Here is a 26243-nt window from a genome sequence, read left to right as displayed (position 1 = left end):
TTTTGCTATTGACATTGTGGATTCGTTGGCACAGATGCATTTGGATCAAATGAACGAAGATGCACTCGAGGTAGCCTTAGTGCACGGCATAGGAGCAACAAATGAAGGTGGGGGAATCCTTGCAAGCCACGGCATGGAATCTGACCATATTGCCGTGCCCCCTTGTAGTGAAGTGCTTGAAATGGTCGCAGCCCTTGAGTCATTGCCCTCACACTCTGGTAAGTCTCCACTCTCAATTTTAGATCGGTTTTGACTAACACGTTACTTCCATCAATTGTGCAGCCACCTACACTTGAGTTAAAGCCATTACCTAGTCACTTGAAGTATGTTTTCTTGGGAGAAGATCAGACACTACCTGTCATCATTACTAGCTCACTCACGGCCCAAGAAGAAGACAAGTTGATAAGGGTGTTAAAAGAGCATAAATCTGCCATTGGATGGACCTTGGCGGATATCAAAGGCATTAGTCCCACCACATGCATGCATCGCATCTTTTTGGAAGAGGGAGCCAAGCCATCTCGTGAAGCTCAACGTCGCCTTAATCCACCCATGTTGGAAGTAGTAAAAAAGGAGATTATAAAATTGCTTGATTGTGGTGTTATACATCCTATTTCTGATAGTCGTTGGGTGTCACCCGTGCAGGTTGTTCCAAAGAAGTCCGGAGTCACGGTGGTGAAGAATGTAGAACAAGAGCTTGTACCCACTCGTGTTGTGACAGGTTGGCGTGTTTGTATTGATTACAGGAAGTTAAACGCCATGACAAGGAAGGATCACTTTCCATTGCCATTCCTGGACCAAATGCTAGAAAGGTTAGCCATTTATAAATTTTATTGCTTTCTTGATGGATATTCCAGATATAACCAAATTGTGATAGCTCCAGAGGACCAGGAAAAGACAACTTTCACGTGCCCCTTTGGCACCTTTGCATATAGGCGTATGCCATTTGGGTTGTGCAATGCCCCTGCGACATTTCAACGATGCATGGTGAGTATATTTTCTGATTATATGGAGAAGATTATTGAGATATTCATGGATGATTTTAGCGTGTTTGGTAATTCATTCGATCATTGCTTGAATAATCTGACCTTAATTTTGAAACGTTGTGTTAAAACGAATCTTGTGCTTAATTGGGAAAAATGTCATTTCATGGTTAAGCAAGGTATTGTTCTAGGACATATTATTTCTGAAAAAGGCATTGAAGTGGATAAATCTAAGGTAGACCTTGTTCGTCACTTACCCTCTCCAACTTCGGTTAGAGAGGTTCGTTCGTTTCTTGGTCACGCAGGTTTTTATAGGCGTTTCATAAAGGATTTCTCCAAGATTTCACAGCCATTATGCCGATTGCTTCAAAAAGAGGTGGCTTTCGAGTTTGATGATGCATGCTCCACGGCATTCAAGCACTTAAATGAGGCTCTCACTTCGGCTCTCATTATCACACCTCCAGATTGGAGCCTTCCATTCGAGTTGATGTGCGATGCTTCGGACTATGCGATTGGTGCTGTTTTGGGGCAGCGAAAGAACAAACAACCTCATGTTATTTATTATGCATCTAGGACACTAAATGATGCTCAATTAAATTACTCAACCACTGAAAAAGAATTACTTGCTGTGGTATTTGCATTAGATAAGTTCCGATCCTACTTACTTGGTACTAAAGTTATTATTTTTACGGATCATGCAACTCTCAACTATTTGCTCACGAAAAAGGAGGCCAAGCCTAGACTAATTCGTTGGATATTGCTTCTACAAGAGTTTGACATTGAGATTCGGGATAAGAAGGGCGTGGAGAACGTGGTGGCTGACCACCTAAGTCGAATGGTGCATGAGGAAGCATTGCCAATTTCTTAAACCTTCCCCGATGAACAATTAATGTCTATCCAGGTAAGTGAGCCTTGGTATGCAGATCTGGTGAACTTTTTGGTGTCTAAACATATCCCTAGCACACTTAATAGGAATCAACGTGATAAGCTTAAAAAGGTTGCTAGGTTTTATGTTTGGGATGACCCATACCTCTGGAAATTTTGTCCCGATCAAATTGTACGACGTTGTGTGAATGAATCTGAGTTTCAATCTATTTTAACATTTTGTCATTCATATGCATGTGGGGGACATTTTGGCACCCAACGCACTGCCCTTAAAGTCTTAGAATGTGGGTTTTATTGGCCAACCATTTTTAGGGATGCTAGGACATTTTGCCTTACATGTGATCGTTGTCAACGAATAGGTAATATAAGTGTTAAGGATCAAATGCCACAAAACCCTATACTTTCTGTTGAAATATTTGATGTGTGGGGCATTGATTTTATGGGTCCTTTTCCTTCCTCACATGGTTTTCTCTATATCTTGTTGGCGGTGGATTATGTTTCCAAATGGGTGGAAGCAAAAGCCAACCGTACTAACGATTCCAAAGTGGTTGCAGATTTTGTGAAGTCTAACATTTTTGCTAGGTTTGGAATGCCTCGAGTCCTTATAAGTGATGGAGGTTCACATTTTTGTAATCGCACAATCAAAGCACTGCTCAAGAAGTACAAAGTTACGCATAGGGTTTCGACACCCTATCATCCTCAAACAAGCGGGCAAGCCGAGGTGTCGAATCGCTAGATAAAACAGATTCTTGAGAAGACGGTTGGCCCATCAAGAAAAGATTGGAGCTTGAGGTTAGAGGATGCATTGTGGGCTTATAGGACCGCCTACAAAACACCCATAGGAATGTCTCCCTTTCGGCTTGTTTATGGCAAATCATGTCACTTACCTGTGGTGTTGAAGCATAAGGCTCATTGGGTCGTGAGGAAGTTCAACATGGATGTAGATGAGGCGGGAATTCATCGTAAACTTCAATTGAATGAACTTGAGGAGATACAGAATGAAGCTTACGAGAATGCCCGAATTTACAAGGAAAAGACAAAGGCCTTTCATGACAAGATGATTCGCACCAAGTCCTTCTCTGTTGGACAGAAAGTGTTGTTATTTAATTCTCGTCTTCGTCTATTTCCGGGTAAGTTACGTTCACGTTGGATTGGACCCTTTGTTATTACTAATGTTTTTCCTTATGGTGCAGTCCAAGTTTGTAGTTTCAAAACAGGTCAAGAGTTCAAGGTGAATGGGCATCGATTGAAGCCTTACTATGAGAGCTTTGTAGAACATGATGTGGAGGAGACTACCCACTATGCCGTGGGTTCCCATGAAGGTTGATCAATGTGGCATCGTCCGGCTGCAAGACGTAAAAAGAAAGCGCTACTTGGGAGGCAACCCATGCAATCAACAAAGGAAGAACTTGGGAATCGCTCCACACTCAGATTTGCATCCCTAAACTCTTCTCTTTGTTAGTTACATTCTGCCATGTTTAGTATGTTTAGTTGCTGTTTATGTGTTTACTTTTGTTTGGTGTGATTTTAGGCTTAAAACATTGAGGACAATGTTTAATTGAAGTGTGGGGGGGTAACATTCTGTTTTGAGATATTTTTGCATGAAATTCGTAGGGTATTACCACCTAACATGTCTAAACTTGTTTCCCACTGTTTTAAGTGTTTTTAACATGTTTTGAAGTCTTTTTATGTGTTACTTTGAAAAAAAATCCGAAAAACAGTTTGAAACAACTAAAATGAGTCAAGTTGAGTCAGTTTTGTGTTTGTTTTTGTGTGTTTGTGTCTTAGGATACCTTCCAACACAATGATGAGGATTTGATTTTTATGTGCATGGCTGTGAAAGAGAGTTATAAACATGGATGGAAGTTTGATATATTCTTGGTTTATACTTGGTTATAGTTGTTATTTATGAATTCATGTTTAATCCCAAAGAAAAAAAATAAGTTTTTGTAATATGCTTGAAGGAAGGAACTTAGAATAACATTACAACCCTGAGAGACTTGAGCTTTAAACATTCTTTGGAGAGTATTAATCTGTGATTCTTGTTTTCAAACTCGTTGCATGATCTCATTACTCTTGCTTGGTTGCTAATTAGAAGGCGTTTCATCATTTAGTTCCAAATGCTAGAACTTGCATCCATTCCATTCAAAGCATGATTGCATAATATATATCAAGATTAAGTGTGTAGTGAAGCCATCAACCAAACAGCCAACCCATGCACTATATATTGTAGGTCATACCCCCATTGAGCCATTGTTAGCCTTTGTTCTTTGTTTACCCATATCATCCCTACCTAGCCTAGCTTAGGACCACTCATACCCTTGTTCTTGAAGCATAGTAAGCATGACTTAGAGGGAATCCTTTCAAATTTTGCAAAACAACAAGTGTGGGGGAATTTGTGTGTATGTGTTGATATGCCACGAAAAGAAGTAAGGCATGAAAAAAAAAAAAAAAAAAAAATCGTGGAAAAAGAAAAAGAAAAGAAAAAGTCGTGAAAAGAAAGAAAAAGAGGATGAAATAAGTGAAAATAAGCTCACATGTTTGTGGTAGTTGAAGAAAGGGTCCAAAACGTTGAATATGGCCCTAAGAGTTGTGTGAATTGTTCCCTTGTGTGTCTAAGTGAGTTTCTGCAATCATAAGTGATTCTAAGTGTCAAATTTCATTACTTTGCTTGCTATTGCTTAAAAGAACGTTTGTTATCCTTACCCTTTATTGTTAGCCAATCACCCTTACCCCGTTACAATCCTTATGCTTCAATCTTGATCATTATGTTTTCAATAATGTGGAGTTTGGAATTGATGTAAGCATATGGTGTCCCTGGTTCTCGCATCTAATTAGTAGCATTCCTTTCATGAGATCATATTCATATACATTCCAGAAAAGTGCTTTCCTTGTTATAAACATATGTGAGTGTTTAGTTCCATATTTACATCAATCTTCTCACATATACTTAGTGTAGGGTGTGTAATCAGAAAGTCTGTGTGAAAATAAGAGAGTATCTTGTAAGGAATTAAGGGAATTCTCTAAGGCATGTTACTACATTCCAATGTTGTTTTAAATTGATTAAATGAGAACTAGTAAGGAGTGGTTATGATTACGTATGTGCCTAAGCATAAGGATGACTAAAATCTATGTGAGTAATGTTCTTGAACATGTCATGTGCATTAAGAATCCTTGAGACCATTGTTGGAAGGTTTAGGTTTTGTTTTGTTTTTCTGTTTTGCTCGAGGACTAGCAAAAGCTAAGTGTGGGGGAATTTGATAGGAGCATATTTATGCGACTTAGTTTGCTTGTTTTCGTGTTCAAGCTTCTTTTGTGTGTTTTCAGGATCATAAGACGTATTTGACGTAAGGATGCATTTTGGAGCCTTTTGGGGCCTTTTGGAGCACTTTTGGGCTAAGGATGGATAGCTTATGCTTGGAGCCAAAGTGTTGGACGAAATTGAAGGCCTTGTATGCACTTTAGGACATAAAACAAAGGGCCTAGCCCATTCCACAACCTTGCCGTGCATTCCCCTTGCATTTCCAGCTTTCCCACTTCATCATTCAACCACATGCTCTCCCATTCTATAATTCACCCACATGATCTCCATCACTCCATAACCTTGTCGTGCATTCCCCTTTGCATTCCCCTTTGCATTTCCAGCTTTCCCACTTCATCATTCAACCACATGCTCTCCCATTCTATAATTCACCCACATGATCTCCATCACTCCATAACCTTGCCGTGCATTCCCCTTTGCATTTCCAGCTTTCCCACTTCATCATTGCAGCCACCAATCACCCTAGTTGTCACTCACATGCTTTCCCATTCTATAATTCACCCACATGCTCTCCCATTTCATATTGCAGCCACATTCATCACCATTCCAGCAGGAACCCTTGTGTGTCGTGCATTCCCCTTCTAACAATCAGCCACACTTCCACATGCATTCCCTCTTTAATCATTCACTCTCTAGCTGTCATTCCACATACATTCCCTCTTTAATCATTAAGCCACATTCTCTCACATTCTCTCCCATTCTCTCCCTATAAAACCATCTATTCATACACACTTCATCCATCACAAAACAATCATATTCTCTGCCGTGCTTTCCCCCTTAATTGCAGCCATTTTCTGCACCTTTTCTCTCCATTGCCGTGCCCTCCAACCACTCCCCATCCCTCCAAAACACTACCCTACCATCACACATCCATTCCTCCATACAAATACCACCCCAAAACCTATCCTTAGACCTTGTGCCGCAACAAAGAGGAGGAGAAGATGGCCTAAACGTTCATACAATTCAAGTTTGAGTTGTTGGAATTTTTAGGTGTTTTCCTTTCCTTGATTTCAATGGTTAAATTTACTTATCTTTGTCTTGTACGTATGAGGAACTAAACCCCCTTTGGCTAAGGGTGTATTCGAAACCATGATTATATATGTGAAATAAGTTGATTAATTCCAGTTATCGTTGCATAAGTCGTGAATACAATTTGCTTAACCGTTTGATTTAGAACTTATTCTTGTATGTTGATTGAAAGTGCACGCTTAAGTTGCATGCTTGAATTTGGTGCTAGGATATAAGTTTGTTTCACCTAATCGTTATGAGTTTATATTCACAAGTAGTGAAGGTCGCTAGTCACGATCATGTTAAGTAGATTCCTGGCAAGAGTATCATGCTTTTCATAGTTACAAATGCCTTGTCGATGCTTATGATTTCCAAAGAACGTAATGATTCTAACTTGTATCTTTATCATGCTGTTCATATAGAGAACTTGTTAGGAATAATTTGATTGCGATGCATATTCATCCAATTCAATGATTCTCGGGAAATCTGAAGGTTAATTTAAGCGGACCTAATTAACTTGGAGCGTCGAGGTTCATAACTTATTGAATTGATAACTGGAAATTGACTTACGTTGCATATATTTCATGTGTGGAGAAGAACCCCTTAGCTATTCAATCATCCATTGATTCATCACAATTTTGTCTTACAATTTGTTTTCTTTACAATCTGCCCATTAAGTTAAATTCGTCCAAACACAATCCCCCCATATTTTGTTGAGTCTTAGTCATTCAAATCTGTTTTATTTTGTGTCTTTAAGCATTTGGAGTCATAAACACTTTCAAATTCGTCCAAATTAAGTTCTAGTTTCTGTTTGAGTCAATTTGATTGTTTTAGGCAGTTTTGAGTGTTTCAAAGCTGTTCTGAGTCATAGTAGTCTTGTTAAGAGTCTTTAAGTTTAGTTTTTGTGTTTTTGAGTCAATTCAAATTAGATTAGCACCCCTAGTTAATCCCCGGTTAGAACGATCCCTACTTACATCATTACTACAATTGTCACAAATAGGGTTTAATTTGTGTGTCACATAAGTTTCGCATCATGTGTATGTAAATTCCTCCCCTTTCCTCTTGATGGAGAAGGCTATTTATAGGCCAAAAGAGTGAATCACCACCATCCATTTTTTGGTGAAGTGAGTGGAGTTGGTAGGTTAAGTAAATGTGTAATGTAGGTGAAATGAATGTGTGATGTAAGTGAAATGAATGGAGTTTGTAGGTGAAATGAATGTGTGATGTAAGTGAAATGAATAAATGTTGTAATGTTAATACATTGGTTAACATTTATTTCACTGAAATTTTGGTGTCTACATAGGTCTCTAAACTAGAGGAAGGCATACGGGTCTTAGACCCGCAGGTCAGGGGCAGGTTCATGCAGTTCATAATGGGTCCAAAAATTCTAAGAACAAAATAGGGTGGAGTAGGTCGGTTCCACAAAATTAGTGGGGCGGGTCGGGTCCACAAAGGTATCATGCCATTGGAAATCCAACGACTATCATCACGCTACGTCATAGAGTCGTTGGACTCTTCAGTTTGAGCTGCTACCGCGTGTCCCACACAACAAAAGTTGTCGCACCACTAGGCCACACCAGTGTGGCCTAAAAAAAAAAAAAAAAAAAAAAAAAAAAAAAAAAAAACAGAACGTGATTAACATTAGACATACCTAGTGATGCAAGGTCGGACTTAAATTGCATGGGTGATTGGGTAGGCTTGGTGTGGCTCACCAATTGCTCTCCTTGTTTTGGCCCGATGGACTGCTAGAGGTGGTTTTTGAGGTTAAGGGGCAATTGAGAAGCCCTTGCTCTTGCCTTTGCCCTTTGGCAATGAGTGGAATTGCTCTAACTGGGACCCAAAATTGGTTTTTCTCAATCAATCCAATGGGGAAATTTTCCCGGAAAAATTTATTTAAACCTATATAACATCTTTCTACACTCAACTTACTCTTTACACCCATATTACTTTTAACTAAACTATCAATATCTCTTTAAAATTAAACTTACCACCTAAATTATCCTCACAAACTCAATTCAATATATAATTCATAACCCATTTAAACAATAAAAATTCAAAAGCAGTATTCTACAACTCATTCAAAGCATAAAAGAGAGCAGTTTTAGGTTTCTTTAAAAATTGTGGCTGTCTAACTTTTGTTCTTAGATTCTTGGATTATCTTTTCTTGTAGCGTTTGCTTAGCTGTGATAAAAATTCTTTTAGGGATTATTGTGGAATACAATTCTCCTCTACCAAAAGATTCAAATTTGTTCCTAGATTTGTTATTTAATATAATTTATTTCTCTTGAAAATATTCTACCCTTCCATTTTTTCTTCTTCTACCAGTATCCTCATGCATGCTTCGTAGCACATGAATGAAACCCTTGATGCAAGCACCCACTTAATGAAGCTCGGCCCTAACCCCCTGTATAAACCCTGAACACCCTCGTGCTCAAGTATAATAGCGAAGATCTAGTTCTCGAAGAAGTTACAATTGACCAATCTCAAACAATATATTACCATTTAAATTGTAATTCCTTAGTGTTCAAAGCAAGATACAATTGGAGACGTATCTGCAAATGTAAAAAGACAAAAAAATTGACAAATATTTTCAAAGAAAAGAAAATCTCCACATATCTATCAAAGCAATTTTAACCATCTTCACGAACCACAATATCATCATCTATAGGTCAAAAGAACTTGTTTTTCTCTATAAGAGAGACTTAGAGTGTTAGTTAGAATGAACGGATGATAAATATTGCATGATAGTATGATTTGATGTGATTATAGGGTTTAATTATTGGGTGGGTTTATTGATAAATTCTAATTTTATTGTTAATTTTATCTTGTACTTGATGGTAATTATGCAATAGGGTAAATGACAGTTCATAACTAAAATTTAAGTTGAGTGTAGATAGGTTATATGGATTCAAATAAAATTTCCCAATTTTACCTCACTCCTTCTCCCTCTCTTTCATATATTCAACTAGTTAAATCTCTCAAGTATTAAGATCGATAGAAGCATCTGCAGAATTTTAGAGGGAAAGAAAATGTTGAAACCTAGCTCGACATCTTCTATGGCTACATAGAGAGAGAGAATATAGAAGAACAATACTAATTCATTGACTATTAAGCTTCCCTTACAATTTGCTATTTGTAGGATATTTCCAACTAATTAACTAACTAACTAACTCTCACACATCTACCATGCATTTGTCATTGCAAGATTATGCCACCTAGCAAGTATCCTAACAATTCCCCCTTGAAACACAACTTGTACAATGAAAGAACACAAATAGTACAACACAACAGAAGAAAAAAAAAACAGCACAATATTTCAACACTACAACAAGAAAATCACAAATTAGCAACTTCAGGGAACTTAAGCTTCAACTCTTGATATAATTCCCAAGTAGCATCTTTTTTCGAGTGGTTTTTCCATTGAACCAATACTTCAATAGCAGTTGTATGACCTCTTTTGATCAATCTTTTGTCCAAAATAGCTATAAGAACATCTTGAAGGATGCCAGCATCTGTTATCACAGGTAATGGTGTAGTAGTTTGTACATTTTTGCCTAAATGTTTCTTCAAAAAAGAAATATGGAACACAAGATGTAATTTGGATTGCTCTGGAAGTTGCAGTTTGTATGCCACCGGTCCCACTTTAGCTAGAATTTGGAAAGGACCATAAAATCAAGGTTGGAGTTTGTGAAGGAATGTGAAGCCAAAGACATGTGTTGGTACGGTACTAACCTCAAGTAAACCTAATCACCAACTTCAAAAACCCTCTCAGTCCGATGCTTATCAGCTTGTATTCATATTCTACATTGAGCAGCTTCCAGGTTGTTTTTGAGTAGTGAGATGACCTTGACCCTTTCTTTCAAACTCTGATCACTGCATCCACCTGTGTAGTTCCACTATCATAGGCTTGTATAGTTGGTGGAGCTTGACCATACAGTATCTCAAAGGGAGCCATTTTTGTGGCAGTATGATAACTTGTGTTAGAACTTCATTCTGCCGAAGACAACCATGATGCCCATTTCTTTGGTTGAAGGCTGCAGAAACACCTCAAATAGGTTTCCAAAAACCTATTTACAACTTCTATTTGCCCATCAGTTTGAGGATGGTACCCAGAACTGTAACATAATGAACAACCTTGCAAGTTGAAAAACTCTTTCCAGAATTTACTTAGAAAAACTAAATCTCTATCACTAATGATTGAGTTTGATATTCCATTCAATTTGAAGATGTTATCCTTAAAGAGTTGAGCCACCAAGGAAGCAGAATATCGATGTCCAAGTGCTGTGAAATAAGAGTATTTAGAGAGCCTGTCAACTACCACCTATATCACAGTTTTACCCTTGCAAGGAGGAAGTCCCACTATAAAATCCATGGAGATGTCAGACCAAACCTTTGTTGGAATTAGAAGAGGTTGCAAAAGGCCTGGTGGTGAAAGAGTCTCATATTTACTTTCCTGACAAGTAGTACAACAAGCCACTAATTCCTTAATACTCTTTTTCATACGTTCCCAGTAAAAACACCTTGATATTCTCTTGTAAGTCTTAAAAAAACCTTCATGTCCCGCAATTGGGGTAGCATGGTACTCAGCAAAGATCTTATCCCTTCAAGCACTTATGGGGCTCAACACAATTCTATTCTTGTATTTCAACAATCCATTATGCACTTAAAATCTCAAATTGGCAATAGGAGCAACATGCTTATCTTTAGTTAATACACTCTGAGTTTTGGCAATGATCCATGGATCTTTTTCAATATGCATGCGCAAATCATCCATTTATTGAGAATAAGGGTAGGTGATAGCCAACAATTGCAATTCTTCCAAGGAGTGCAGAGAAGAATCAAGTGTTAATGAAGATCTTGACAAAGCATCTACTGCTTGATTATTGCAGCCTTGTTTAAACTGAATCTCATAGTCAAAACCAAGCAATTTAGTCACCCATTTTTGCTGAAAATGAGTGTGAGCCCTACCTTGTAGGAAATATTTGAGGATGTGGTCATCTGTTTAAATTATAAAGTGATTCCCAGCCAAATATAATTGCCATTTATGTATAACATGTAAAATTGCCAACATCTCTCGTTCATATGCTGATAGTACCTGATTCCGTGGACATAACGCTTTACTAGTGAAGGCTATTGGTTTTCCCTCTTGCTGTAAAACTACACCAATCCCATGTCTTGAAGCATCTGTCTCTATAATAAATGGCTTATCAAAATTTGGTAGAGTAAGCACCTATGGAGACAGCATAGCTTGTTTCAGTGTGAGAAATGCTTATGTAGCTTATGAACTCCATTTAAAATTGTCCTTCTTTGTAAAGGCAGTCAAGGGACTTATAATCTTGCCAAAATGGGAAATAAACTTTCTATAGTATCCTGTTAATCCCAAGAAGCCTCTGAGAGCTTTCACAATTGTAGGAATAGGCCATTTAGAAATGGAATCCAACTTTGTAGGGTTTGCAACAACACCATCTTTTGAAACTATGTGACTAAGGTATTTAACCTGGGATTTACCAAAAGCGCATTTAGATTGTTTTATAAATAATGTGCATTCCTTCAAGTGTCAAAAATCAACCTTAAATGCTTCAAATGTAAGGACTAAGAAGCACTATAGACCATTTTATCATCAAAGAAAACTAAGATAATTTTTTGACATGTGGTCTAAATATTTCATTCACTAAACACTGGAAAGTGGCAGGGGTATTTGTCAACCCAAATAGCATTACCAGAAATTTGTAATGACCATCATGTGTTTGAAATGCAGTCTTCTCCACATCCTCATCATGTATTCGAATTTGGTGATAATCTGCCCTTAAATCTAATTTAGAGAAATATTATGCTCCAAACAACTCATCTAGAGTTCACCAATAAGAGGAATAGGAAACTTATCCTTGATAGTGATATCATTGAACCCTCTATAGTCCATGCACATTCACCACGTGCCTTCATTTTTTATGACTAATATCACTACTGAAGAGTAATGACTGTTACGAACTTGGATGAACCCAACTTGTAAAATCTCTTGTACACTCTTCTTTATTTCAACTTTTTGGATAGGACCATATCTGAAGTGTAATGACCCGTCCCCAAATATTTTGGTTTTATAATTTTAAAGTGTGAAATTATGAATATGCCCTTCAAGGCATAAACGTTGACTTTTGTTGATTGCCTTGTTGTGTCACGTGAGATTCATTTCCTTGGCATATCCTTGTAGCATTCGTCGCTTCGAATGTGTGGGCGTAAACGGATTTGAATTTGGAGCTAAAATGAAGATTTTACGAAACTTGAAATAGCAAGGGTATTTTTGTAAATTTTCATTTGAAACACATGTTATATTAGGGTTGTGTGCCATGTGTGACCTACAGATTGGTTCCCAATCTTCTAGAACTCTCTCCCTCTTCTTTCTCTCTTGTGACTTTTCTCTCTTTCTCTTTAGAACTCTCTCTTTCTCTCTTTTTCCCTCTCTTATCTCCCTTCTTCTCATCACTCTCTCTCTTCCCCCCGAGCACACCCACGGACCACCTTTGTCATCAACTCACCACTCCGACGAGCTCTGCCATCCTAACTCAATCTATCAACTCGTCCTTCACCTCGCCATCTTCCCTCACAAACTCCCATTCTCGTCTGTTCTCTCTCATTCCCTCTCTATTCACTGATGCACAACACCACTGCCACCAATCTTGCGAACTCTGGTGAGATTTCTAGTTCCAGGATCAAGTAAACTTCAAATTAGCACTGCCCTTTTTCCTTCGTGAGTTAGAAACAATATTAGGGTGTTAAGTTTCTGATTTGAATAAGTTTGCACACAAGCTACGAAGGAATAAACTTTTCAATTTCCGACGAAAGACCGCGAGGTTGCAGGCGTTTTTCTATCCATCTTCCGGCCATGGCTGTGAACCAAAATGGTATAAAACGAATCTGTATTCTCTTAGCGTCATTCTGGCTTTTAAATGGTGAATTTTAGTTAAGGTTTGAAACTGGTCAGAGCCGAGGAAGTTTCCCGATCGAAATCCTTAAAACTTCCAATGTTATTCTTTATTGGGTCCGGCAACCAGCAAACCCAAACGGGTCAAACCCGACTCGCGTACCTAAAACCCAACCCAACAGACCTAGTAAGCCTGCCCGAACCCTAGAACGGGCCCAAGTCCATAACCTATTAGTCCCAGCCTAGAAATCCAAAACCCACTACCCGGCCCAACATAATAACCCGACCCAATCCACTAGACGTAAGCTCGAATTCGACCCGATCCGTTGACTCGACCTGTTAACTTCTGTTGATCGTTGACGGGTCAACATTGACTTTTGGGTTGAGTTTTAATAAATATACTTTATTTGTGTTTAGGTGCGTCGATGGGAGGTGGCACCATCCTCACTAGTTCAAGCGGCTCTCGGGCAATAAAATATATGTGAGTGGACCCCTTCTTAACTTGCATGTTTTTATAAAATATTAGCCTAGCATGCATTTCATAATTCATGATTTGAGCATGTTATATGTTATGCTTTATGGATTTCTATATTTATGATTTTATCGAAATTACGTTTACGAACGGTTGTGAATTATTGGAGTTCCATATATGGATTTCTATTAATTTCGAATATGATCTATATTACGGATTTACAAATATGATTTATTTTATGGAATTACGTGATGAGACTTGAGCTTTTGAGCTCCGGATTTGATATGAGATTTTGAGGTACGTTTTCGGTACTTATCTAGTGGGTTATCATACAACACATGCACACAACACAGGTATGTAAACGTCTATGGCCATAGGACGCAATTGAGGATATTTATGAATATATTTCTTCTTTGCGTAACCCAAAGTCGTACAGCTTCACCTTCGAGTGATTGGACCTACCATGTTTATTCATTGGTGAAACCCGGTGTCGTACAGCTTCACCTTCGAGTGATAGACAGGTACTGCCTTCGAGCGAATGAGGAGTGAGATATTTATGCCATATCCCTAGCTTCACTGGCGAAACCAGTGTCGGATAACTTCATTAGCCACGGCTAGTGTCGATGTGAGATGTATATGCATATGTTTCTTTTCTCGCGTAACCCAGAGTCGTACAATATCACCTTCGGGTGATGGGGCCTACCATGTTTCTCCACTGACTTAACCCAAACTGTACAGTTTCACCTTCAGGTGATGGATAGGTACTGCATTCAGGTGTCTATGATACCCCTAGTTGAGTACATCATCGATGAGATTTACAGATTTGCCTCCGGGCGATGATATTTCCATTACCGAGCACTAGATTTTACATACTTGCTTTATAAATGGTTTTTCATGGCATGCTAGGGTTTTCAAAAAACCTCTTATGTAGTATTATATGTGTTTTCAAAACAGGGGGTTATTATGTTTAGAAATAAAATGTTTTCCTATTATCAGTATTATTATGATAAAAGTTGGTCCACTCACCTTTGGTTTTTGTGCCCTCTCAAGGGTTAGAATTGAGGCATTTGATCCCGACATCAGAGTACTTCCGCATAGGTATCCTCGAGTCTTCTTAGTGTAGGTCTCATTCCTTTGTTCATACCTTTCTATAGTAATTCTTTCATATTATTCTTGATTAATTGTATGCTTTGAACACGTTTCTGCAGTGGCATAATCTTTCTAATTACATATCTTTTATTTGTATGCATATTAAAATAGCTTCGTCACCCTCGGGTGTCGACCAGCACGTGCTTACCCTGGTATGTGGGGATATCTGGGTTATGGAGGGTCTAGTATTGGGAGGTTTGCTACATGTAATCAGTGGAATGTTGTGATCATGGATCATTCAAGGAAAAGGTGCTTGGAGTGCATAATATCATCTCAAGTTCTTTCAATAACTGTTGTAAAGCTTGTTGTTGTTCAATAGAAAGGTGTTGAGAACTTTGATCCATTGTCTCAAAATTGACAAGTTGGTTTTCAATTGTTGCAGTTTCAACTTGAAATAAAATGACTCCTATTGTTGTTTCTTGATTTATTAACCTCTGCATTTGTAGAGTTGATATATGATCAATAAGAGCCCTTTGAGATGTAGTATTAGTAATGAGAAGGTTTTTCCATCTTTGATGAATTGCATATACAGTTTATCAAAACCACCTAATGTAATAGTATAAAGATCTGAAACGCCTCTATACTCCTGGATTTTGTTGCAACTTACGACAATGTACCTTTTGTAGACACATTACCACCATCTGCAACTTTGACATTAAACACATGACCAATGTTCAAATGACTCTTGATTCTTTTAACCAAACCCAAATCAATAAAATTGTGTGAATTGCCTGAATCTATTAAGATTGTAACTCGACAATTCTTGACAAATCTTGGAACCTTCATAGTATTTATAGATGGAGGTGCTGGGGTTTCGGAGGTGTTGGGGTTCCAAACAGAGCACAATGAGTAATTTCAGGTTCTATCTCTTCCGAATCATTCTCTACTTTATTCTCTTTACCATCAACATAATCTTGCACATCAAGCAATAACAATTGTTTCTTTTCACAGCTACGACCTCGAACATACTTCTCTTTACAATGGAAACAAAGACCATTTTTCCTACAATGATCTATCTCTTCTGGTATTAATCTTCTCAAGTTATTGAATCTTGATATATTCTCAACCATATTCGTAGTATTTTCATATTGTAGAGGTGATCTAAAATTAGGTTGAATCACATGAGATTTAAAAGAAAATTTCACCTTGAGATCAGAAAGCTTGGAATCAATTTGTTGTGCAAAAGCTGAAGCTTTAAGAACATCCCTTGGTTTCAGAAGTTTCAAATCAGGCATGAGTTCTAGTTTTAATCCCCCAATGAAGCAAGAATTCAGTAATGAAGGATTGATATCGCTGGTACAGTTTGCTAAGCGTCTGAACTTAATCACATAATCTCGAAGGGTACCCACTTGACGGAGCTTAACCAAAGTTTATGTTTAATCATCTAATCTGGAGGGACCAAATTCTTGGCACAGAACCTTTGTAAATTCTTCCCAACTAGGGTAGTTGATTAGGCATCGCCCCCATTGAAACCACTGCAGAGCATGTGAAAAGATGCTAACTTTACCTTCTTCGAATCTTTAATGTTGAAAAATTCAAAGTAATGCTCGGCTTTATAAAGCCACCCCATTGGATCATCACCGTCATTGAATCGAGGAAAGTCCATCTTCAAGAATGGCGGTCTTGATTATTGCTGGTATTGATGGCCGCAATCTTGGTTCTTGATATTGGGAACCCAATTAGGAATGCCCCTTCTTGCACCTGTGGATTTAGTGGAGTTGCCTCTAAAGATTCCCCCACATAACCCCCATTGCAACGTGACATGAGCGATTGCGATGTAGGAGAATCAGTTCATGTGACGAATTGAATTCTGATTGTAATTCATCTTGTGAAGCTTTGAATTCATTGAATTTTGTTTCCAGATTTGAGACTCGGGGTTCCATGTTTTTTCACAACGCTTGGTGTGTCATACGACAAAGAAGGATTAAGTGGATCGAAACACTGACTGGTACCAATGTTAGAACCTAGCTCGACATCTTCTATAACTGCGCACAGAGAGAATACAGAAGATCAATACTAATTCATTGACTATTACACTATGTTTCGATGAGGAAAATAAACTTAGAATTTGGATAAAAATTAGAATTTATAAATTGACATGCATCAATTACCTTGTTTGGATTCATAAACATAGAAATTTAGAATTTCCGTGTGGAAAAAAAAAACTTGGAATTTGAGACCTTCAATTCCCAAGTTTAAATTCTACATAAATAGGTGTCATTTCTCAATTTCTATGATTGAGAGTTTCAAAATAGCAAAGTCCGTATTCAATTCCATTGGTTTTTTTTTTTTTAGGTTAACCAAACAAGAATTCACAAATTCTAGAAAATAAAATCTTGTCATTGCAATTTCCGTCATTTTAAAATTCCTTAGTAATCTTAAATTTCTTCATCCAAACATAGTGTTAAGCTTCTCTTACAATTTGCTATTTGTAGGATATTTCCAACTAATTAACTAACTAACTAACTAACTAACTCTAACACATCTACCATACATCTGTCATTGTAAGATTATGACACCTGGCAAGTATCATAACAAAAAACCCTAGTATTGTTGCAGTTCTATTAGATTAGGAATGTGATTGTATAAATCCTAGTGTATCTAGGAATATCTTGGAATATTCTCTAGGGTTTGATATTATCATATTTGAGTTGTAAACCTATTGAGGTAAGGAATTTACCTTCCCTACTACTATAAATAAAGGCACAATGGGGTGGAATAGAACATACATCACAATTACACATCTATCTCTTTTCTCTTTATGCTGCACCCCCTCTCTCTTTCTGGCCTCCATAATAGTTTAGTAAATTACGCCTACAACACGTTATCAACACGCTCCTGAGGCTGGGCTAAGAGAGTTTGATCTTCAATCAGGAGAATATTACGTTTTAATCATTCTTTTTATGATTAATTTATTACTTTATTAAGTTGATCTACATGTTATTGATTCAATTTAATTTTTCTGTGTTGAATGTGATACAACACATTGGAGATGCAATTCCAACTTTTCGAGAAGGATCTTCTACAAAATTCAAAGACTTTATTGTTTTCTATCCATCAAGTACACTTAAAATAAAGGAAGATATTTGAAACGGCCATGAAGCTTGAAAACATTCCCCATGATGCATGAACCCTTTACATTTATATTTACCTTCGGACATATATATATTGTATATGTTTCATATATTTGTCAATATATCTTAAACATTTCATGCATTACGCAATTTTTGCTATGTGGAATTTGTGAGTCAAAGTATCAAAATAAATTAGAAGCAATTAGGGTTTTTCAAACCCTAGAAATTTCGAAAAAGAAATTAAAATTTATGGGAAAATTTTCAACTAAGCCACAGCCTGAGTTTTTGAAATTTGTTAGGCCTGCAACCCTTTCAAGCAGCATACCAGCATTTGTTTGATGGGCTTTCTCATGGTCCAACCAACGCCAGCCCATGTTGGGCTTGTCCGCGCAATCGACCCAATTAGCCAACAAAAGCTGGTCTTTCTTGGCGCCATTGCCCAAAGCCAGCAAGCCTACCACTCATGCTTTGCCGTCTTTCCTTGACCCACAGACTTACAATCAAGTTAGGTTGATGTGCAACCATATAATGGAGCCCAAAGGCCTGCAGCTTGCTCTAGGGCCGTGACCCATTGTAGCCAGCAATTACGTGCTAGGCTGCATACTTTTTTCGACCCGATGCCAATTTTTGGAATCCCCGCATTCTAAATCATGTCCAACTATTTTTTTTTTTTGGTACTTTCATTTATGCTAATATGATCCTTTGTCATTATTTTGCTTCCACGATCGACCCCGTTTGGTCCCAATCTATTGAATTAGTTAAAAGTAACCATCAGTCCATTAATCTGATAATTAATCCAAAATTATTGGCCTGAATCTCACTTTTGAACATTAAAAATTCAATAATTTATTTTTCTACTTTGAATCGTTGACATCCTTTCATAGTACCGAAGCTCACACTTGAGTTCCCGAAGCAACTCAAACCCACTGCACTTAAATCAATACATTGTATTCTGTGTTCTTACAAGAACCTCTCTTTTATGAACTAAACGTTCATATACTAAATTAAGCCTGTAGTTTCAAATTTAGTGCCTTCTAAACCCGAAGTTTTCTTAAAACAATACACCCATGAAAACCCAACTTTTTTCATGTAAACCATGTCTTAGAATCCAAATGTTCTAACTTTGATGCTTATGGATATTTTATTTCTTATAGCACTATTCACAATCTTGTTCCCTCCATTTTGTAAATACTTCCCAAACGAGGATTTCATGGCTCTTTGGCTTGCTTCTACAGACTGTTTAATCATGAAATATATTGTCTGAAGCACACCATGATTACGTCCATGAATGGGTACGATTCTGAAGTTTATGAATCAGATCGAATTTTGACTGGAGAATATTTTTCTCGTCCTTCCAAATTTTTAACTCACTCTCGAAGTAGCAATGTAGAGAACAGAAGTTTACCAAATTCTCGGATCTGATTACTACCATAAATGTGAGAAAACAGTATAGACCCGTTCGGCTGGAGTTTACCAAATGGCTCAACCCAATTCGGTCAAAGTTTATTGAATGGTTATGCCTGCTTCAACAGGGATGCACTGAAGGGCATGCTCTGCTTCAGCAGAGATGCACCAAACTATATTACTTTTCTTTGGCAGAGGCCTATCCAGTAGACCCTTCCATCTTTGGCTAGAGCCTACCGAACCCAAGTCTGGGTCTGTCTCTCTTACAATCCAATTTCGAGTTTGTTTTTACAACATATAGTAGAATTAAGGGCTGCCAAGGTGTGGCATCATGCCAGAAGCATGATCCTTGGCACCTAAGACCTAAAACTTCAAGAATAAAGGATATTGTACCCAAACCTCAACCCTGCAGAATCTACTTACGTCTCGATAGAATAGATCATTGGTTATGCACCTGTTTATGCCCCTACCAATGTTTTTGAAGAGTACCTTTATAGTAGTCAATATGAGAGACTAATTTGCTTCACCAAATACCGTTGGAAAAGCAGAATTTTGACATAAATGACCATGTTGGCCAAATCCCCTTAGTAAACCATTTACTTTGTGAACATTTTTCTATGTTCTTGGATTCACATTTGGTGTTTGTTTTAGTTATTGATAATCTTATTGATATTGTCCTTGAATGCGAGTTAATTGAATCATGTTTCTTGTATACATGTGACCGAATTCAATTAAACACATGATTAGGTATGAATGTGACACTACGCACACTAACTTTACGCCTAAATCACATCTCTAGCAATGACTTTAGGTCTATCCGACCTGATTAAGAGCATTGGTACGCTTCTCATTGTATGAATAGTACCAAATTACTATTTCAGATACCTTATATTCTCTTTGTTCAGGAAGAACGTCATTGAGTATTAAGGATATTCGAGATGACAATGATCATGAATGAAACCATTGATGGAAATAGACTGAAAGATTTTTGCACCACCTCAAAAAATGAGCCTGAAGCTTCATTTTACAGCCAATGGGCCACCTCCCGATTGGGATACACCACAAGTGGCCGGCCTAGAACCCGGTGATTCGAGCAGTTTACTTGCCTTAGCATGACCATTTGGGACACTTAGGCCAAACAATGATGCCATTATGCATCTCCTTACTCGAAGTAAGGATCTTATGTTTGCAAGCATAATTTGCCAAGCCTGCTCATTGACAAAATTTATTTTCTATAACATCCCTAGCAAAGATACGAAAGGACCCTCTTTTCACAGTTGATTCAAGGGAATATATGTGGACTAATCCAACCAAAATGCGGACCATATAAATATTTATGGTTTTGGTTGATGAATCAACAAACTGGTCACATGTTTGTCCACACACATTGATGCTAAACCTCATAGCCGATTTTAAGGGTTCACCACGCTACTTATCCTATAAAGTTTGGAAGACTGGATAATGTCAAAAAGTTTATATCGACGGTTTTTGATAAAGTATTACATATCTTTTGGATTTATAATTAGACATTGAATTCCCATGTTCACTCCAAAACAGCATCGCATAGTGATCATAAAGCACAATTTCATTGGTAGCACGGACCTTGGTAAATGCACCAAGTTTTCGGTTTCTGCCTAGGGTTATGCAATCTTGTACACAACTATGTTACTCCACCTTAAGGCTCATTGCCACCCAACCATTTCGACGTTACAATTGGTTACTGGGTACGAACTTGGCATTTTGTATTTATGCATTTGGGTGTGTATTCCATGTGCCAAGTTGCGCCGCCGCAACGTACCAACATGGGTCCTCAAAAAAGGATGTGAATCTTTGTTGATTATGATTTTTCTTTACACTAGCTCTTTAGAGCCCTTGTAAGCGATCTTTTTACCACTCATTTACGAATTGTCACTTTAATGAGACAGTCTTCTCGTTGTTAGAGGAAGATAAGAACAGCGCAAATTTGCATAGATGTGGAGTCAACATGCTACAAACATGTTGCTCTAGACACATTTCTCTGATCTAGCTAAAGTGACGAGATCATATATACCAACTACAAACATGCCTACAAGGATAGACATACTTAATGGACGTCGAGTCAACATCCCCAAAGAATGTGCCGTCCCTGTTGAACTGTTTGGCCACCCCTACTGGACGGTCCGGTACACCGACGGATAACCAATCAATCTATCTTGGTCTAAAGCACAATAGATCACTCGGTTCATAGGATTTACTTCCTTAGAAAAGTAAGATCACAACACAACAATGAATCCATACTCAATCACTCTCAATCATTTCCATCTCATAAGATTAATCCGGATTACTCTCGAGACTTGATGTTCGTGGTCCAGTATACTAGTTTGGATAAGTTAATGGAATTGGAATGAGATTATCATCGATGATATTTTCACTTATATGGTAGCTACAGAGCAATGATATCGAACAATGTTTCGTTGATTAGTGACAAAGTAGAACTGATTGGACAACTGAAATTACAATCCAGGTTTAAATTCTTTACCAAAGTGTGTTTGGACCTATCGTTCCTACAGTGCTTAAGGTAACCCTGTTCTGTTACAAGTGGGAAAGGAAGTGTAAATAGGTGAATAAAATAGTGCGATATGATGCACGTCTTATGACGCAAAGTTTCTCTTAAACGCCATGTGATTAACAGTAGCATTGTGAAATGTGGTTAGTGTTTCTCCATAGGGATATTGATAGGGAGATCTGCATGTAAGTTCCCGAAGAATTACATGGACTGGTTCAAATAGTTTTAAACCACGAAACACCCTCACAATTTGTTTGAGGCGTTTACTTATGGATTAAGCCAATCTGGTTGATGTGGTATACTTGTCTAAGTGATTATTTGATCAGTTAGGGATATGAAGTATGTCCTTGCATGTTAAACTATGAAGTCATGTTCTGAATTGCTAGAGTTGTAATTTATGTTGTTAACATAAATCTCACCAAGACTCTAAAAGGGCTTGAGAAAACTGTCTCGCACCTGAAGACAAAATCTGAGATGAAAGATCTTAGGAAAACTCATTTGTGCCTTGACCTGAAGTTGAAGTGTTATTTCGACGGTACTTTGGTCTACTAGTCAAATTACACCTCGAAGGTGTTACCTTTGAGTATACCTATAATCTTCCATACGTTATATACAAATAAGACCCTGGAAGAGGTTATGAAACCCAAAGTTCCATATCTGAGTTTAAACTTTGCTCTTGTTGTACTTAGCTCATTGCAATTAGAAAGGGCATCTCCTTCGCTGTTAATTTATTGGTAAGATGCAGCACTACGCCTACACACAACCACTAAATTGGTATTCAAGATGTTTTCCCACAACCTTGAAAGGTACTACAGATTTGAGCAAATCCCAACACATCCCGAACGGATCTGACCCCCTTGATCCTCGGAATAATGTTTACCTTCTTTGTTATGCTGACGCTTGTCACTTATCAAACATGCACAAGGCAAATCCCCGAATGGTTATATCTTTACTGTTAAGGATATCGCAATATCTTGGAGGTCTACGATACGACCTTAGTTGCGAAATCTTCAAAACGTTCCAAGACTCACCTCACTTCACTACACCACATGTGATGGTTGAGAGCTCTTGTTGAGCATATTTGAAGTACTTGTTGTTTTCATTCATCATTGAGTCCCAACGATAATCCATGAAGAATATGTTGCATGTATCGACCTGACCAGGACATGATACATCAACGAAGTCAACATCAAGACATATTATGTCTACATCACATTAGCAAAAGATCAGGAGATTGAAGTCACGCAAGCTAATCTTAGATAACCTTGCTGACCTCTACATGACATCACTGCTGAAGTCAACCTTCCAGAAGCTTGTCCGAAGAATTGGTATGCCTAACTATTTATATGCAATGCTTGTAGTTCTTATTTGGAAGTTCTGTCAAACTCAGGGGAGTATCCAGAAGTAAACTCACTTGATCTTAAATGTACTATTTTTCCCTACGATTAGGAGCATTTTTTCCACTCGGTTTTTACTACCAAACTAGGTTTTGACAAGGCACCCATCCTGGGCTGATTATACCCTTGTGAGCTCTTCTACTTATGTCCAAAAGACGTATAGTACTTAATGCAACTTCTCACTTTTCTCCTTAGTCTATAAGTTTTTCTCCCACCTTGAGTTTTACCATAACGAGGTTTTATTAGTTTTACCTTTTTATACATTTTTCCATTGTTTTGAGACTCGTATTCGCTTATTATGCTAACGACTTCATCAACTGTACTTACTTCATTGCTGAAGACCTGATGCGCCATTTAGTTGAGTATTTACACACTCCGGGGGAAGTGTTGTAGTCCTATTAGATTAGGAATGTGATTGTGTAAATCCAAGTGTATCTTGGAATATTCTCTAGGGTTAGATATTATCCTATTAGAGTTTTAATCCTATTAGGGTAGGGAATTTACCTTCCCTATTACTATAAATAAAGGCACAATGAGGTGGAATAGAACATGCCTCACAATTACACATCTCTCTCTATGCCACACCCTTTTCTCCTCCATAATTGTTTAGTAAATTATGCTTACAACATGTACTACTTTATCACCGTTTCTTTATAATTTTTCCAAGAAAGTTTATGCCCTTCATTTTTCCGAGAAAGTTTTTGCAATTGCGTTTACAGTAACATCACCCTTTAATGCTTTGCAATGACGTCACCCGTTATTCTTTCCTGTGACGAACAATAATGTCACCCTTATTCCCTTCTAAGTTCGTCTCACTTACGGGAAACGGTTACTAGCTCGATTGACAAATTTCCAACTGGCACTTTGGTTTCTCTGCCTCGAATGGCAGGGCTCTTTAATTTGCATTATTGACAGGTAAAGAGTCAAGACTATCGGGTTTCTTCTACCCAGGATTTCTACTGATGCGTCTGAAGAAGGGGATTGCTTCATGTACTCTTCACCAGAAGATTTAGGTACCAAAAGCAATCCGGAAAATCGTTCTCATGAAAGAAAAACAAGGGTAATGGAGATGGCTCATTGGTTAGGAGGTTTAGCTATGCTTGTCCTCTCCATATTCGCATTTCTTTTCGTCATTTGTTTTGTATGTGTGAAGAAAGGAAAGTTCACTGCCAGAAGAACAGAGAGGGCAAAACTTGTGGAGTTGAGGCGAACAAAGTTCCGACAAGTTTGTCACTTGCAAAGATAAGATTAGCTACGATGGGGTCTAACCGAAACAGGATTGTCAGGGGAGGGGGCATCAGTTAAGGTTTATAAGGGTCTCTGCCTTCTGGTAGAGAAGTGGTAGTGAAAAGGCTTGAGAGGGCTAATGGGATTGGTAGTCTACATAATCTTTTTACCATGGAGTTTACAACTATAGTGGGTTGTTTGCAGGACAAGAATTTGATTCAACTTCATGGGTTATGATATGAGGGTAATGAGTTAGTCCTAGTCTACGAGTATGCCCAATGGAAGCCTTAACAAAGTTCTCCAGAAAAGCTTCAATTCAGCAATTGTTCTATCCTATAAGCAAATACTTAATATAACTCTCGGGGTCTGCTTCTAATCTTGCATATCTTCACGAGGAGTGTGAGAGGCAAATAATTCATAAAGATGTTAACACTTGAAAAATCATGCTCAATGCAAATTTTAACGCCAAACTTGGGGATTTGGTATAGAGGGAGTGTATGTGCATAGTTCCATCATTTAAGAGAAGCAACTATACCAGCTGGAGCTATAGGATATCTTGCTCCAGAATACGTTTATTTAGATGTTCCAACTGTTAAAACTGATGTTTACAGTTTTACTATGGTGGTAATGGTGTTAAAGGTCGTGATGGGGAGAAAACCAGTGAAGAATGATGGAACAGTGGTGGTTGATTGGGTTTAGAGCATGTGGGAAAAGGGGAAACTGATCGAAGCTACTGATCTGAGGTTGATAGGGAAGTTTGATAATTGATGTGTTAGAGATAAAGAAGATGTTGGTGATTAGACTTGCTTGTCTGCACCCAAACCATGTGAAGAGGCCAAAGGTGAATGAAGCTCCAAGGATTCTTAAAGGCGAAACACCTTTTCCTCTGCTACCTTCAAGAAAACAAAACGTGAGCCTTGGGCTTGTTTTTCCTGATGACTGAAGAAATCCCGTTGTGCTGTGGTGTTAGGCCAAATCTTGAACTTGATGATGTACAATATTTGACTCGGAAGAGCCACTTTGGAAGCATTAGTTGCTCGTAATAGATCAAATAACCACACAATTAGTATGATTTCAGTGCAGTTTGTAATAAAAAAAACTAGGAGCTCATTATTGACTAGGGAACTTGAGGAATCCCTCAGTTACTTTAGTTCATTTGTAGATTTTGTAGTCTGAGATTGTGTTTGATGTCTTATAGAAATGAAATGCTCAGTTTCCATTAGTTACAAAAACAAACTAAAATAGGCCAATTCTTCATTTCTATAAAAATTTGAATTCAACTCCCTGGTGTTTGATATGAATAATTAGACTGTTAACAAATAACAAATCTAAACACAAATTTAAACCTCGCAAGTATACGAATTGAAAAAGATAGTATAACGATAAGTTAGAGTCGATTCCACAAAGACAAGAATAATTTAAACAAAAATAATAACTATCAAGTCAAAGGTACAAACAATGACTCTCTTTTTTTTCTTCGTATTATGACCCAACTAAACACTAAAGCATTAAACTAAAAATCACAATTTGGTTGATTGATAAGCAAACAAGAAAACCGATGAAACAAGATAGTAAAAAGAAAGAAATAAAACACGACAGTGAATGAATGATTGTAATGAATTAGGATTGTAATCTATGGATGGTGAGCCTAAGGTTTTGGAATCCACACTCAATCATATGTTTCTCAAATCAATGCATTCATAAAATTCAAAATTTAATTCTTGAAGTTTATCTACAAAAAGGTCTTTTTCCAACTCAATTTTGCAATTGTTTCCCTTAAATATAATTTCTCCCAATGGTCATGGCAAGAATCAAGTATTTTCGTATGCAACTAGCCTAAGGTCAAGGTCTAATTTAACAT

The 26243-nt window shown here is 37.7% G+C and overlaps 1 pseudogene; it reads left to right on the top strand.

Moving 5' to 3' along the window:
- The first annotated feature begins 549 nt into the window (after positions 1 to 549).
- On the top strand, positions 550 to 25325 carry LOC137725097 (L-type lectin-domain containing receptor kinase S.6-like; annotated as a pseudogene).
- The last annotated feature ends 918 nt before the right edge of the window (positions 25326 to 26243 follow it).

Source organism: Pyrus communis, chromosome 2 (genome assembly GCF_963583255.1).
Source record: "Pyrus communis chromosome 2, drPyrComm1.1, whole genome shotgun sequence".
Lineage (NCBI taxonomy): Eukaryota > Viridiplantae > Streptophyta > Magnoliopsida > Rosales > Rosaceae > Pyrus > Pyrus communis.
The sequence above is the reverse complement of the archived record's forward strand: the minus strand, read 5'-3'. Positions and strand labels throughout refer to the sequence as shown.